The 16,832-nt window shown below is 41.9% G+C and overlaps 1 pseudogene; it reads left to right on the forward strand.

Moving 5' to 3' along the window:
• The first annotated feature begins 13,691 nt into the window (after nt 1-13,691).
• On the forward strand, nt 13,692-14,863 carry LOC143532434 (mitogen-activated protein kinase kinase kinase 20 pseudogene; annotated as a pseudogene).
• The last annotated feature ends 1,969 nt before the right edge of the window (nt 14,864-16,832 follow it).

The raw sequence follows: 16,832 nt of genomic DNA on the forward strand, positions 1-16,832 counted from the left end.
ATCTTACCTTTGCCAAAACCACTAGATTTCTCCTCATGATAGTGGTGTTTATGGTTTTATCTTATTGAACCAACCATATTCCCCAGCTCCCTCGTGTTATTTCAAATACATACAAGTGTGTATGGGTTTGAGCCTTTGAGGCATGACTAGTCTGCCTAAAATGCACCTGCAGACGATAGATGATGAGAATTTTGCCTTTATACTTATTTAAAAACTCTTAACACCGTTATTTTAATTAAAAAAATACGACTAAATTAATTGTGGATTACCATATTGTCCTTCATTATATAAACAACATTAAGTTCAGTGTATTGTAACATTAACGCCTAGAGCATCCACGATGTTGCATCCTTTCTAACCTTCACAAACCGTCATATTAACTGCCACCTCAGACTCAAACTTCCTTAAAAACACTTATTTTTCTATTAGTGTGTTACCTTTACTCAAATAATCAATTATAACGTGGTTGATTTAAGGTAACACGTTTTAGATCTAACTTTCAAATGCGGCATGTTTGAGATATGATCGAATTTATCGTCATGTAAACTTTAGGGTCTAATACTAACGTATATTGAAAGTTGGGTAGTCTACACAAATTTAATATATCGTTTAACCGAAGTTAGTGTTATACAAATAAAAATCTTACGTAATGACACTACAAATCTTATTTGCAACTTTTCAAAGTTTAACATCAAAGGAGTTCACTTTTAAGAAACTACATGGTCTATTTGTATTATAACTCATATTGTTAAAAAAAAAAAAGAAGCCTAAATAGGTAAAAGAAAATAGAATGTGGCATAGGTTACCGTGATAACCTAAACAGAATAGAAAATCATATTTTAATAACCGGAAACACAAAATTTAATAGATTATATTATTTGACCCTGGTACATTATTAAAGAAAAACCTTTGGTTTTATACTTGCATGATTGCAATTATTGAAATAAATTATGCTAAAGTAAGGTAAGATAGTTTATAACCATTCAATCCTTAATGTTGATAGCTTCACTATAATGAAAAATGAATAAAAATGATGGGATTTGCTTCCTACAAAGTGAATATACTGTTTTAAAGATAAGTAAGCACTTTCATCTATATATATAATTTTTTAAATAATTGTGTAAATATGCTTTTCAACTTACCTAATTTGGATAAAGCAAGCGAGAAAATGACTTCCAAAGTTTTGATGTAACATTTTCAAAATATTGTTTCTTTATGTACTAATGCATACTTTTTGAATGATTGTGTAGTTCCTTTTGTATCTTTTATCATTACAATATGTATATATCTTCAAGATGTATCCTATAGCATCAATGACTCAACATATCATATTAATTCGCATTTTTGATTTTACCTGTCAAGTTCATTTAACTCGTAATGCTTGTTTTACAACGGCATAAGTTTAGAAAAAATGACTAACAAGCCACTAGCCGAGACGAAACAAAGCAATTGAAAACAATGAATGCCTAAAACAAAACTATAAAGAACCCCAAAACAAAAAAAAAAGCTAGTGATTCATAGAAACAACCTATTAACCCAAATACCTATCCAAACGATCCAATTAAGGAAAACCCGCTACTAATATCCACAACCCACTCCATATTCCACAAGAACAATGCCTCAAACCATTGCCCCAACAAGGAACACACTTCCCGCCTTATTTCACCAATGTCTGAAACCTTATTTCATTATTTCTTATTTCACCAATGGTTAATGGCATTCAACATATAATATTTTCATTGAAACCGTTAGTTTAAACAAATTGGATTTATTTAACCTGTATTGTAATACATGAGTTTCTAACCTAGTTAAGAATACACACATAAGAAATTTTCTAAGAGTTTTATTGTTTCACAACAATTATTCGTGTATGCATTTCTTTTAATGAATCGTAAGAATCAATGTTGATGAATTGATTTAAAAAAATATATAATTGAAAAGGTAGGTCCCAGCAGAGCCCAGTTGGACCCGCAAGACTCACCTTAAACAGGGACGTCTGCGCAGAGACCAACTGGATCCGCAGGACCAACCATGCTCAGAGACGTGACGTCCTTACGCGCAGTACGCAAGCTGGTCCCGCAGGAAATGCCTCCCAATGGTGAAGGACTCCGCCTGTCCCCGCAGCCTCGGATACAAGCCATTAGGGAAGGCCACCCGCGCAGCATGGCTACACGCACAAGGCACTTAGCTCTCGATCATTCAGTGTCACCTGAAGGAATGAGCCAAGCCGGGAGCAATCCCGCACAGAGGCGGGAGGGGGAATACTCCCGCCCAAATAAGCCAGTCCGTATACTGAAGGATCTTTTACTGTACCTGACGAGGTACAGACAAAAGATCTGACCAAGAATGCGACAGCTCACTGACAGCAGCATGGCAGACAGCACGCCACAGCACTGTGACCAATAGCCGCCGCCTACCCACCAACTCCTGCCATACCACGTGCCTAGCCTGTAGTTGGCAGAAGAGGAAGAGTGCACGACACGCCTGCTCTGTGTCAGCCGCTACCTATCCACCACTCACAGGCAGGGCACGTGCATAGGTTACAGTTGGTAGCGTGTTGGGCCGGCTAAACCCCTTGGAAACCTACCTTCGGCTATAAATACCCCAATGGTATGATCATCTTACAACATCTTATCTTATCATATATACCTGATATCTGCTCTAGCAATCTCTTAATATACTTTTATATTTAAAGAGCAATCTAGTCTGATTCTCACGCCGGAGGGTGGTCACAAGGAGGAACCCCCCCCCTTCTCAGTGACGAGCTCACGGTGTCTGTTTTGCAGGTTATCAGAAGAACCATCTTCCAAGGGTCTAACCCCTCGTGGGAAACAGCTCTCCAACCCCCAGGTTACCAGTAATCTGCCCGGGGTCTGGTTAGTGTTTCTTCATTGGCGCCATCCGTGCATAAAGCTAGAACTACATTTTTCTCCAGTTTTTTCAAACTTCAAAGATGGTTAGAGAAATTCCGGTAACCACAACTCCAGCTACTGGGGAGAACACCGGCAACACAGTTTTTACAAACACTACCCCGGCTACCCAAGTCGGGCCAAGTGAAGCAAATTTTACGAACACTACCCCAGTTACTCAAGCTGGGGCAAGTGCAGTAAAAGATCGTCTACTGAGGTCCACTGATACCCAGTTTGAGAAACGAAGGCTCCCCCACCAAACTCTTGATGAAGTTAAGGCATGGGCGGAAACACGGCAAAAGGAATTCCAGGCTGAGTTGGACGAACGCTTGCGTTCCGTGCAACAGGCCGACGAGTTCGAATGCTTTGACTCGGAGGAATCCGACTCCGACGTAAACCCTCGCCACAGGGCGAAAGGGAAGCGTAAGGAAACGGAACCCCAACCGAAAAGGCAGTTTGGACAAGCCTTCAAACCAAAAAATACAGGTGGAAGTTCACGAGACTTCTCCAAAACGTTCAGACCGAACGTTGCAAATGCGGGAACGTCCAAATTTGCAAGGGACATTGCGGAAGCAATTGCCCCAAAAAGTGCCAAACAAATGCCCAACATAGGCACTTATGATGGTATATCTGACCCAGACGACCATTTGAACAGGTTCATAGCAGGGGCAACCGTCAGCAACTGGACGGAACCCACGTGGTGTTACATGTTTCAAATGACGCTGGTGGGGGCTGCTAGGGTTTGGTTTGATCGTTTACCGGTTAACCACATTTACGACTGGGCAGACTTCCAGCAGAAGTTTAGCCAACACTTCAGCCAGCAGCGAAAGTATACCGAGGAGCAATGGACAATCCTCAAATGCATACGGGAAGAAGATGAATCTCTGCCAAACTTCATCACTCGCTTCAACTCAAAGAAGTTAAGTTTGGGCAATATCAGCGAGGATCTTGTTCGCGCAGCCTTCATCCAGGGCGCGCAGGACCCAGAGCTTATCCGCACCCTAACGGGTAAAGATGGAATGCCATCCACATGGGATGGCATCATGACAGCAGCCAAACGCTATGCGGAAACGGAGAAGCAACTGGGTAGAGACCTTCCGCAGAGCACAAACCTTTACACCCAGAGGACGAGAGAGGACAACGTCCTCACCGCCCGATTGAACAAAAAACGGAAGCAAGGCATTTGGCAGTCAAGGGTAAACTTTGACACCTCATCCGGCTTACAGCACCGATTGGGTGAAAGGGATAATGTAAAGCTGCACCGGAACTCCAGATGGACGCCACTTACCAAAAGCGTCACTGACATATTTGCTACTGAAGAGCTCCCATGGCCAAAGCCTCCAGTAATCCGACATCGTCACGATGCTGATCGGAGCAACTACTGTGACTATCACAGAACAAAAGGCCACAACACTGAAGAATGCATAGACGTAAAAGACATGGTCGAAACATTCGTCAGAGATGGGACGCTCGCGCACCTCGTGGCGAAATAAAAGCTAAGCAGGCAGGCAGGTGCGTGTGGAACCATGGCTGGGGTAAACACGAATAAAAAATCAGCTTCAATATGGAGACTACATGCTGCGTAAAGAACGAGATCCCGAAACAGGTGCGTGTCGGCTCGATGGCACTCCTGTCCCAACATGGAAGGGAGTTCAATTACACAGTTTGCATGTAATCAATTCCAATTTGTATAGAAAAGGCCAAGAGCCACTTCTAATGGAAATGATTCTCTTTCAAACGTCGAAGCTGATGATTTACATTTATACTTTTGTACACACTAATATGCCGGTTTTCACCGCATAATTACAAAAAACGTCATTGCATGGGAAGGCGGTCCTACCCGCACGAACCCAAAAAGCATGATAAACCTTCACGCAGGTCAGTTGAAGGGGAAAAAAGTTACCATATGAAAGTGCTGGTCTATCCGCATGAATCATTCGAGGGAACTGCACCAACCTATCAACAACCGCGCGTGGGACGGTTCAAAATTCTTAAGAGGAAAAGGTAAACCTATACGCAGGTCAGATATGGGTAAAGTTATGCCATCCTACTAAGTGCAAGTGACGGGTCTACCCGCACAATCACGAAAGAGGAAGCAAAACTTCACACCTATTATCAGCCACGTTCAAAGGTTAACTTATCCTCAACAGGTAAACCTACACGCAGGTCAGATATGGGTAAAGTTATGCCATCCTACTAAGTGCAAGTGACGGGTCTACCCGCACAATCACGAAAGAGGAAGCAAAACTTTAACCCATCAACCACGTTCACAGGTTAACTTATTCTAAACACTTGGAAAATTGCTATTTTAAACTAAGTATGCAAGTCATAAGTTTATAAAGCAAAGAATCCAATGAAAGGAATAACAATCGTATATTTCAATGATATATTACAACAGTGGCCGGGTAACTACCCGCCTAAAAGAAATCTATACAAAGCTAAGTCTATCCTAGCAATGGGAAGGGATCTTCAGGATCAGGCTTCAGGGCCACCTCCGCTTGGACCAGCACCGTCAGAGCGCGGCTGCCCAAGGAAAGCCTTAAGGATGTTTAGCCCATCATCAGCAGCAGCAGCTTCATTCACCTTCTCCACCACTGGATGCGGGAAGGCAGCGTACTGGTTCACAGCTTGGTCATAAGCAGCTTCAGTATTAACATTGAATAAAGGGAAGTTGGAGGGCGGAAAGCCTCTCTCAGCAAACCCTAGACCAAGCAGGAAGCCAGTCTTCTCCCCATCCTCATGAGAAGCGTTGAGGGCTGCGCTCATCGCATCGTCATAAGAGGTCTCTGAAAGGACCCGACGCACAACCTACAAAAGAATACAAGTTAGAACATTTTCTAATTACGAGCGGAAAGCGTAAAGAAAAAGATAAAGATACCTGAGGCAACGCTTCTCGAAGCAGCCATTGGAGGGTAGCTTGACTTTCTTTGTAAGCACGTTCGGCTCCGCTTTTATCAAGGTTGGCAAGTTGAACTTCCTTGGCGGCAGCCTCTTCGACGCTTTTGAGTTTCCTTTCAGTGCGGTCAAGCACCCCCCTCTGGTCAAGGATCTCCTGCAGCTTCTTGGCATCTTCCATTGCCAAGGCGTCATGAGCATGCTGAAGAGCCTTTAATTTGCATTTAAGCTGCTCATTCTCTTCGCGAAGCGGCTCAGCAACAGCTTCAGCCTTGGCAGCCCTCTCAGTTGAGTTTCGCGCAGTCTCCTTAGCCAGCCGAAGCTGTTCATTCACAGCTTGGGCAGCCTTGGAGCGGGCCTCGAGTCGCGCCTGGACTTCAACCTCGAGGGCCTTGAATGCTCTCTCCTTCTCGGCGGCGGCAGCGGCCAACTGCCGGTTCTCCTCCCGCAGAGCCCGCGTCTCAGATATTTCTTTGGCGCGAGCTGCTTTTAACTTGTCGTTTTCACGACAAAGCAGCTCGACGCGGGGCTGCATCCGGGCTTGGAGAACCCGAAGCTCATTGGTTAGCCTACCCTCCTGGTAGCTAGCCATGGCTTCCCCCAACGCACCATGAGGAGCAGCGTGGCGAGCCCAATCCACGCACTCCACAGGGGTGCGAAGGGTTGTTCCTCGGCGTATGTTCCATCTTGGAACATACACTTCATTGGAATCCGACACTGCAAAAGAAACAAAGGCAGTTAGGAAAAGATGACAAAAATATACAAAGGAAAAAGAACCCTACGTACCTGTAGGGTCAATAACAGGCCGATAGCCGCCAAACCCATCACCTGAACCTAAAGGAAATCCATCCAACAGGTCAGGCAGACGGGAAGGTGGCATAGATCGGCGGGAAGCCCGGCGCGTACCTGATGGTCCGGCCGTCGGTGCCGGTGGCGCAGGTATAGTGGCAGCCGCTGTGGTAGCCATTGTTGGCGTCGCCTCCTCAGCAACAGTAACCGCCGGCTCCGTGAAAGATGCTGTAAAAATTGCACTCACGGCCGGCGGAGACACCTTCTCAGCTGGAACAGCCTCAGGAAGGCTGGAACCAACGGAAGCAGGCGCAGACGCCTGGGTCGACGCCTCGGGAAGGCTGACCGAGCCTTCCCTCATTGGCGGGGGAATACTTGCTCCAACTCCACCCTGGAATGCGTCAACATCCACACCTGCACAAGCAAAAGTGTTAGAAAAATTTATTTGAAACAACAAATCTAGACAAGAATTATGGGGGTACTTACGGGGTTTCTTGAGCTTGAACGTACGGACGAGCGGGGGCGAACCCGATGGAGCCGGCCTCTTGACACCGGTAACCGTCGTCGTCGCTGCCTCCCCGGAGGTAACAGCTACAGCCTCCGGAGCGGTGGTCTCCTCACCACCGGGCTTCCCCGCCACCTCTGCACTATCTGACTCCGAGTCAGATAGGACTACCCCGGGTCGGCCGTAGAGGCCACCTTCTCCTTGCCTTTCCCGACGGCAGCCTTTTTCTTCCGCACCAGTGGAGGACCTTCTGCGGATTCCTCAGAAGAAGAAATGTCAACTCCAGCAGCAGGCACAGCATTGAGAGGTTCAGGGTAGAAGATAGGCTTACCTGGCCGTCGGTGGCTCAGGATCTCTTGGCCTGGCGGGTAAACCTCCACGAACCGACCCGCGGTCTGCTCTAAGATGGGCAACTCGTTCTCGTCCAGAGCACGAGTACCCATCCGCGCGGGACCATCTTCCTCCCGCGGGTTCAGGAGCGACTGAAGATCGTTCCCCTCTGAAATCAACAAGAAAGTTAGAAAAAATCGAAGTCAGCAAAATGAAACAAGACGTACCATAAGGGACAGAGTTCGAACCATATTCAAGGACGATCGGAACCTTATCCGCATTCGCCGCCTTCCACACCCGGCTCATCCCCAGCATCACCATCGCCGACTCCGGAAAACGGAAAACCGGGGACTGGACCCGGGATATCTTCGAGAACCATTCCGCCTCCTCGTAGTTGAGGGCGGGAAGGTTCGGAAGCGCCTGGCCATTCTTGAACTTCATGGCGATGGGGATGGCGCGAGCGGATATGAAGAAGAACTCTCTTCTCCATGAGCGAAGACTCCGCTCGGTGGTACAAATCTTTAAACCCTTGATACGGGTTGTAAGAGTGTACCACCCCTGGATGCACCTCCAAGTGTAGAAGGTCATCAGACGGTCAACGAGGGGCTCAAGGCCCAGTATCCGGCACACCCACTCAAAGTGCCGGACCTTGGCAATGGCCATGGGGTGCACCTCTGTCAGGTGCACACCGTGCCTCTCCAGGACACGGTACACAAACTTTGTCAACGGAAACCTAAGGTTTCCGTAGACAAAGAATGCAGCATAAACCCCGATCTTGCCACTAGGGGCATCGTACACAGTATGGTGGGGTTCAGGAAACTCAGGCTCGAGAGACTCGAGCATGAACTTCCTGACGATATACTGGTACAGATCGACAGGAAGAGAGCACTGGCATTCGCCAGCAGTCTTCTGGTCATCAGCATCATGAGAAGACATTTTTGCAGAAAGAGAAGTGATTTCGGGAAAATGCTTGCCTGAAAAAGGGGAGTATTTGCCGGAAATCACTAAGAAGAAGAAGAAAAAAGGTGAAAGTGTGAATTACAAATAACCCTCTTCCCCTTTATATAGTAATCGCAATTAATGCGGTGAATTTAATGCGGAGGAGAGAGAAATCAAAGGTGCAATGAAACTATGACGTGGCAAAAAGCAGGCTGGCAACAGCTGTTGAAAGGACGTGTGCCAGTAATTTCGCGGCCACGCGCCCGAAAAATCACGCCCACGCGCCTGAAAAAGCGACTGGAATGACCATGTTCTGTCACGTCACCATAACTTCCTGCACGTCCTGACAGTCAGAAGAAACCGTTGCACGACGTTTCAGAGGTTTGGACTGTTCTTATCTTTCCACCAACTCTTCGAATTTCAAAATTCAAAATTTAAAAAATATTAAAAAGTAAGCGGGAAAATACCCCTTACCCCTTGGCAAACAAGTAACCGTTAGACGGATGCGGGTACAGTGTAAAGGCAAAACCCTTCACATACCTAGCACCCGCAGGGAATTGAAGCCAAGTAAACCTTGGCAAACAAGTAACCGTTAGACGGATGCGGGTACAGTGTAAAGGCAAAACCCTTCACATACCTAGCACCCGCAGGGAATTGAAGCCAAGTAAACCTTGGCAAACAAGTAACCGTTAGACGGATGCGGGTACAGTGTAAAGGCAAAACCCTTCACATACCTAGCACCCGCAGGGAATTGAAGCCAAGTAAACCTTGGCAAACAAGTAACCGTTAGACGGATGCGGGTACAGTGTAAAGGCAAAACCCTTCACATACCTAGCACCCGCAGGGAATTGAAGCCAAGTAAACCTTGGCAAACAAGTAACCGTTAGACGGATGCGGGTACAGTGTAAAGGCAAAACCCTTCACATACCTAGCACCCGCAGGGAATTGAAGCCAAGTAAACCTTGGAAGTAAAGTAACCGTAAGACGAGCGCTGGTACAGTGTTAAGGCAAAACCCTTCACATACCTAGCGCTCCGCTGGGAATTGAAACCAGGAAGGATCTTCTGGGCAATGCTTGCGGAAACGGAAATAACATCCCCGCATAGCGGGAACGTTGAGAACTACGTTGTTTGAAGCGCCAGAATGGAATTGATGGTTTTAACATAATTGATCACTATGCTCAAAACTACCAAAACCTCATGGAGAATCCACACAACTGGGACTCAATGCTCCTGACTTGCGAGGAGGTTACAGACCTACCCGCATCATACCCAAAGACCAAGCAGGAAACTCGGGCATTTCTGCAAGTGACAAGGACTTCCCATGGAAAACCTTACAAAACCCTTTTCAAAACCCTTTGCTTAAGTCCAAAAGTTCACCTCACTTTATTAAACACGCATGAGAAGAACATTGGACTGGGGGGACTTGAAGAGGTATGTCCCAGCAGAGCCCAGTTGGACCCGCAAGACTCACCTTAAACAGGGACGTCTGCGCAGAGACCAACTGGATCCGCAGGACCAACCATGCTCAGAGAAGTGACGTCCTTACGCGCAGTATGCAAGCTGGTCCCGCAGGAAATGCCTCCCATGGTGAAGGACTCCGCCTGTTCCCGCAGCCTCGGATACAAGCCATGAGGGAAGGCCACCCGCGCAGCATGGCTACACGCACTAGGCACTTAACTCTCCCCAGTGTCACCTGAAGGAATGAGCAAAGGCGGGAGGGGGAAAACTCCCGCCTAAATGAGCCAGTCCGTATGATGGAGGATCTTTTGTGTGATACCTGACGAGGTACAGACAAAAGATCTGACCAAGACTGCGACAGCTCACTGACAGCAGCATGGCAGACAGCACGCCACAGCACTGTGACCAATAGCCGCCGCCTACCCACCAACTCCTGCCATACCACGTGCCTAGCCTGTAGTTGGCAGAAGAGGAAGAGTGCACGACACGCCTGCTCTGTGTCAGCCGCTACCTATCCACCACTCACAGGCAGGACACGTGCATAGGTTACAGTTGGTAGTGTGTTGGGCCGGCTAAACCCCTTGGAAACCTACCTTCGGCTATAAATACCCCAATGGTATGATCATCTTACAACATCTTATCTTATCATATATACCTGATATCTGCTCTAGCAATCTCTTAATATACTTTTATATTTAAAGAGCAATCTAGTCTGATTCTCACGCCGGAGGGTGGTCACAAGGAGGAACCCCCCCCTTCTCAGTGACGAGCTCACGGTGTCTGTTTTGCAGGTTATCAGAAGAACCATCTTCCAAGGGTCTAACCCCTCGTGGGAAACAGCTCTCCAACCCCCAGGTTACCAGTAATCTGCCCGGGGTTTGGTTAGTGTTTCTTCAGATTAGGAAAAATCAACTTTAACGGGCTCTGCAGAATCCAAGAATCCAACCAGCACCTAATTTTATTACCCCTACCAATTTCTCCATTTATCAGATTGCTTAAACAAAGCGATGAACTCGCCATTTGGTTTTCCAGGTTAGCGATGGAATTCCATGTCCCGGGCTGATTGCTCAAGTGCGGTAAAATCGGCTAAGACCGGGAAGAAGAATGCATGGACAATATAACCTTTCTCCAAATAGTTGTTCTTATCTTTCAATGTTGTTCCTCACACTTTAAATTCAGAAGAATATATTAGGCAACGAGTAGTGGGCTTGGGCTCCGGCGATTTGAGGCGATGTTGGGCGCAAACACCACCCCTCCGGCGATAAATGGGCGAAAAGGGGCGTGGGCGAGCTATTATTGTCGCCGAGTATATGTGAAAATAATAATATAATAATAATGTTACCGTTGGGTAACGGATAAATAAATAAAAATTAAATTAAAAACTTAATATAAATATCAAACCAATTAAACCATTTTCACCATATCATACACAAACTCAAACATAAAAATACCAATCATTTTCATCATTTCATACTTCTTCAAACTCAATTAGTTCCCCGGATTCCACGAATTCTACTGAGATTTGGGATCAATTAATCAACCAGAGTCGAAGAATTCATCAGATTAAAGTTTTAGAAAAGTTCCCTGAACCAACCCAAGACCAACGAACGTATAACATTCACCAGCTCACATCAAGTTATATACATAACCAACTGAATGCGGATTTGATTCAACACGTGTGGGATAATCGTCCCAATGAGGAGGACGAAGACAAGGACGATGACGGGGACGAAGACGAAGATGAAGAAGAATAGATTAATTTTTTTATTTGTATTTTTATATGTATTTTGTTGTGGTGTGTTTGTTTTATTATAATTTATTTTTATTATTGGTGTGTTTTTTTAGTTTTATGTATTTTTTGTATTTATTTTTTAGTTTTAATACATTTTTATTTAATTATTTAAATAAATTGGTTTTTATTTAATTAGTTTAATTATAAAAAGAAAATAATAAAAAAAGATACTGTGGGCCCAACTTGTAGCCCCTACATCATTACACCCCAAAAACAAATTCTCACCCTTTGCTGACTGGGCGCCACGTGTCACAATTCGCCCCATTTATAGCCCCTCAACTACACATAGCCTTATGAGTAAGATAATTGATCTAGTTTATTCTATGCGATATCTAAAGTAAATTCAGTGACTAAACCTTACAATAAGTCATCACGGACAAAATATAGTAATAGTGACATGGAAAGATTTTCTCAATACACGGAAGGTGCTCGCTTCAGGGCCGGCTCCAATAACTGAAAAAAATAAAAAATTGGATCGTAGGTGATTTTTTTTTTGCCTTAATTAAAGAATATTTTGTTGGGTTTAAACAATTTAATTTATGACTTATGACAAACATAATTTATGACATTGTTTGTAAATGATATTATGTCAAACTTTAATGAAAAAGTTGTGACATATGTGATTTACAACAGGTAACCGGTAAACAAAAAGAAAATATGTATTTACATCAGACGAATAATTAATAATATAATACGAGAGGAGAGGAACTTCATTTTACGTCCCAAAATAAACAAAACCTGAAATAAAATCAAACTACGGCATATACTCAACAATACATAAACTGAACATTAGGTCACACTCTTTGTAATGCTAAGACGACAATGCCCCGACATATTCGGAAAACTAACAACTTGTGTTGCATATGCATTCTTATGATTTTCGTGTGAACAATGACAATCGTTAATAAAGAAAAATCAATTTAAGGTATTTAGATCTCTAAAATATATATATATATATGAATTTACAAGGAATAATTTCCATTTGGAAATCCTAGTTTCTTTTGTTAAAAAAAGACAAATGGCATCAAAATAAAACAGGAAAAAAAAACAAACAAAAAACAAGTACCATTATAAACCATGATGTGATTTGTTTATGACAAGTAGGAAATGTTCCCCTGGAGATCCCACGAAGATACTTTGAGGTCTGAACCATGTTCTTGCATTCATAAATAAATCATTTAGTGCCATTATAATTTCTTTAATTTAGTTCATATTTCTAAAACAAATGTTACACCTCTAATATTATTTACACAAATAATACATTTTATTACCTAGGTTTAAACTGAGACAGCTTGTCTAAAAAAACATGTCTCTTATCAAATTTAATTCGATAAATATTTCAATATCTTTTCTTTTTATAATACATAAATTAAAGACTATATATTTTTAATAAATACACGCATCTAATATTTTTCTCCTAAATTTCTAAATATCCTATTTAACACATGATAAGTAGAGAATGCACAAATTACAGTAGATATGGTAATTGGCGGATAAGAAAACAAATCGATTATATAATATAACCGTTTTATGTTAAAATGTAAGAAAAGATGCTTACACATCAGATTATCTTAGTTAAAGTTCATGTATTTAACATGCCTCTATCCAAATAATGCATTTTAATTTCAACTTGTATAAAACATAAGTCATCGTATATTGATAATAGATTAATAGATTACATTTACACATATCTCTAATGCAAAATAAAATATCAAAAATATAATATTCCGAACTAAAAAACTAAAACGTGAAATTAATTAAATTAGGAAACTAAGATCTTTGAATGATTATTAATTATACTCGGCTAATTTCCGTCGATACGGTGTATCTTTTGCCATCAAAGAAATTAAAGATATTTTTTAAGCGCGGAAAAAATAACATCACCCACGCTTTGCATAACAATCACGCGCTCTTTCTGTTTCCAAATTTTAAATTCCAATTTCATATAAGTAATAATCCAAACTTATTATTATTATTATTATTATTATTACAACTCCTATATAAACCCAATTCTTTATTACTTGCTCCCCAATTCATTCACTATTTACAACCGTAAGAGAAAACAATATTATGATGCATACGCCGCCTATGGAGTTTGTCAGAGGTCAAACAATCGGCCATGGAAGCTTCGCAAAGGTCAGTCTAGCAAAACCCACAAGTCATAATTCACAATTCCCGCCATTAATGGCGGTCAAGTCTTGTGCGGTGTCTCATTCGGCTTCGTTAAAGAACGAGTTTATGATCTTGGATGAGTTTAAAGACTGTTCGGAGATTATTAATTGTTACGGAGAATGTTACACAGTCGAAAACGGTGAGAGGTTGTATAATGTCGCGTTGGAGTACGCTTCGGGTGGATCATTAGCCGATAAATTGAAAAATTCGGAGAATTTAAGGTTTTCGGAATCCGATGTTCGGAGGTATACGAGGTCGGTGTTAAAAGGGCTTCAGGTTATTCATCGAAAAGGGTTTGTTCATTGTGATATTAAGCTTCAGAATGTTTTGTTATGTTCGGATGACAATGTTAAAATTGCGGATTTCGGGTTGGCGAAAAAGGCGGCTGCGGCAGCTGAAGGGTTTAATTTGGGGTACGATGTACGAGGTACGCCTCTTTATATGGCGCCTGAGACGGTTGTCGGTGGGGAACAGGAACAAGCGTCGGATGTTTGGGCAGTTGGGTGTTTGGTGTCCGAGATGTTGACGGGTAAGCCAGCGTGGACGTGTACGGACTTGGGTTCGCTTTTGATGAAAATTGGCGTTGGCGCCGAAACCCCAGAAATCCCCTGGAAATTATCGGACGCGGGAAAAGATTTTTTGGGTAAATGTTTTGTAAAAGAGACGGGTGAAAGATGGACGGCTGAGATGCTTTTGAAGCATCCGTTTATTGACGGTGAGGATCGGGTTAGTTTAAGCTCTCCGAGAAATCCATTTGATTTTCCGGACTGTGAGATGGAAACTGAGCAGGTGGTTTCGGTGACGCCGTTTTGGTCGTCGAAATTGGAATTGGAATTGGATTCTTGGAATGAGGTGGAGTCACGGGTGTCGGCGGCGAGTAGGTTGCGGCAGTTGGCGACGGTGGAGGTGGAAGTGCCTGATTGGTCTGTTTCAAGTGGTTGGGTCACAGTTAGATGACGGTGGCAATTTCTATGATGAAGATTTAGAAACTAGATTTTATTTTTGGGTATGAAATTTTGGATATAGATGTAAATACGGTTATACTGATGGTTTAATGAAAGAACTTTTTGATGGTTTATATCTCTATTGATGATATGCTTGAACTTTTTGATGGTTTTTCTCTATTGAGATAAATACCAAATTAATGTTATAATTTATGCATAATATATATATATATATATATATTTTTAAACAACTTTCATTAAAAACGATACAGTTTAGCAAGCCACTAGAGACCCGAACCAACAACAACCAATTAAAAATTAAAATTACATCAATTCGTTAATGACGGACTTGAAAGAGGATCTATTTTTATTCCAAAAACACCCTAAATGTTTAACGTTCTTCACCACCTTGAGGAGGGGGCACCAAATCTTGTTGGAAAAGATGGCTTTGTTTCTTGCCTTTCAAATGCACCAACAAGCCAACATGAGTATTTCCTTAAACACCTTTTTCTTATCTTGCATAACAGAGTCGATAAGTGTAGCGAAAGAAGGCCCGAACGTACAAAGAAAGCTTTGAGAGGAGGTAAGAAAGTGTTTAAAAGAGAGAAAGGGTAAAGAAAGCATTTTAGTTGATAATGTTAGAGCCGGCCATGAGGGAAGTCAGGGTAGTCAACGGCCATAGGCCCGAGTTTTTTTTAAAAAAAAAACTATATATGTTTTTATGAAAAAAAATATGTATAATCAATGTTTCAACACAATTACATAACTACTAGTTTGGTCTAGTAGCAAAGAGCTATGACATCTAACCAAGAGGTTGCGGGTTCTAATCTTATTTGAGATATTTTTTAAGTTTATTTTTATATAAAATTTTTTTAAACAACTAAAATCATAACCAAGTAAGCCCATTTAAAATTAAATTGTTTAAACTCAATAAAATGTTTCTCACTTAAGGCCCAAAAAAATTTCGCATTTGGTCCAAAATAAATTTCGCCTTCTCGGAGTCGGCCCTATAATGGAGATGGATATTAGCTTTAGAAAAGAAGAAAAAAAATTAGATTTTGTAGATTGTGAAAGATAAAATACAAAGTGCTTAAAAGATATAAAGTAGTTGTTCCGTAAGAAAATTGGTGTTAAAAGTGAGATATGTAATTTGGGTTTGAAGCTATGGTATTTTGATACTGGCCGCTTTATAAGGTATATAACCTAATGATTGTTCATAAAAAATATATTTTTTAATGATTACTCATGATAATGTAGTTGTATTATTTTGACATTGAAAGTAGTTACTTTTTAACATACTAGTTAGACGGTGTTAAAAGTGAAAGATATAACTTGGGTTTAAAGCTAAGATTTTCTGATACTGGCCGGTTTATGAGGTATTATAACCTCATGATTTTTTATAAAAAGTTTAAATATGAATATAGTTTTTAATGATTTTTTTAATGTCTACTGACTCTACTCACTATAATGTGGTATTTGATATTTTTGATATTCAGTTAATGTTAAAAAGAGGACTATTAATTGCAAAACTAAAGATCTACTTTCTAAATCAAAGCAAGTTAAAACTCTTAAGTATTGGTGGTGGGTTCAAATCCTTGCAAGTGCAAGGTTAGAGGGATTTTAGGTGAAAAAATTTGTTGGTTCAAAAAAAAAAAAAAAAAAAAAAAAAAAAACTCTTAAGTATTGTGACGGCTCAAACTTGATTCGCGAAGAAACCGCATATTGATGACTAAAAATTAATTGGTGGAGTAAATTAATTAATGTGATTTTATTTTTAACTGAAGGTGGATTAATAAGATGGTATTAATCTGGTGGAGTTCAACTTAAAAATAGCAACAATTGTTTTTTATTAATTGGTCCAAAAGAATTAGTGAATGGGGTCAAAAACTAATTCTACTAGCAATCGTCTGAAAACATAAAAAACACGGGCGTGTTTTAAAAGGTCTAGATGGGCTTCAACGTTAGATTAATTAGGCCGCAACAGTTCCAACCCCTTTTTGATCACCAATTGGAATTCAAAAGAACTACACAGCTGAAATGGGTTTTTTTCTTTTTCTACCATGGACCCCCGTGATCTTTGTTTATTTGTTTAACTTAG

This window comes from Bidens hawaiensis, unplaced genomic scaffold (assembly GCF_021521415.1).
Source record: "Bidens hawaiensis isolate Kalapana, Puna unplaced genomic scaffold, B.hawaiensis_p1.1 tig00009445_1, whole genome shotgun sequence".
Taxonomy (NCBI): domain Eukaryota; kingdom Viridiplantae; phylum Streptophyta; class Magnoliopsida; order Asterales; family Asteraceae; genus Bidens; species Bidens hawaiensis.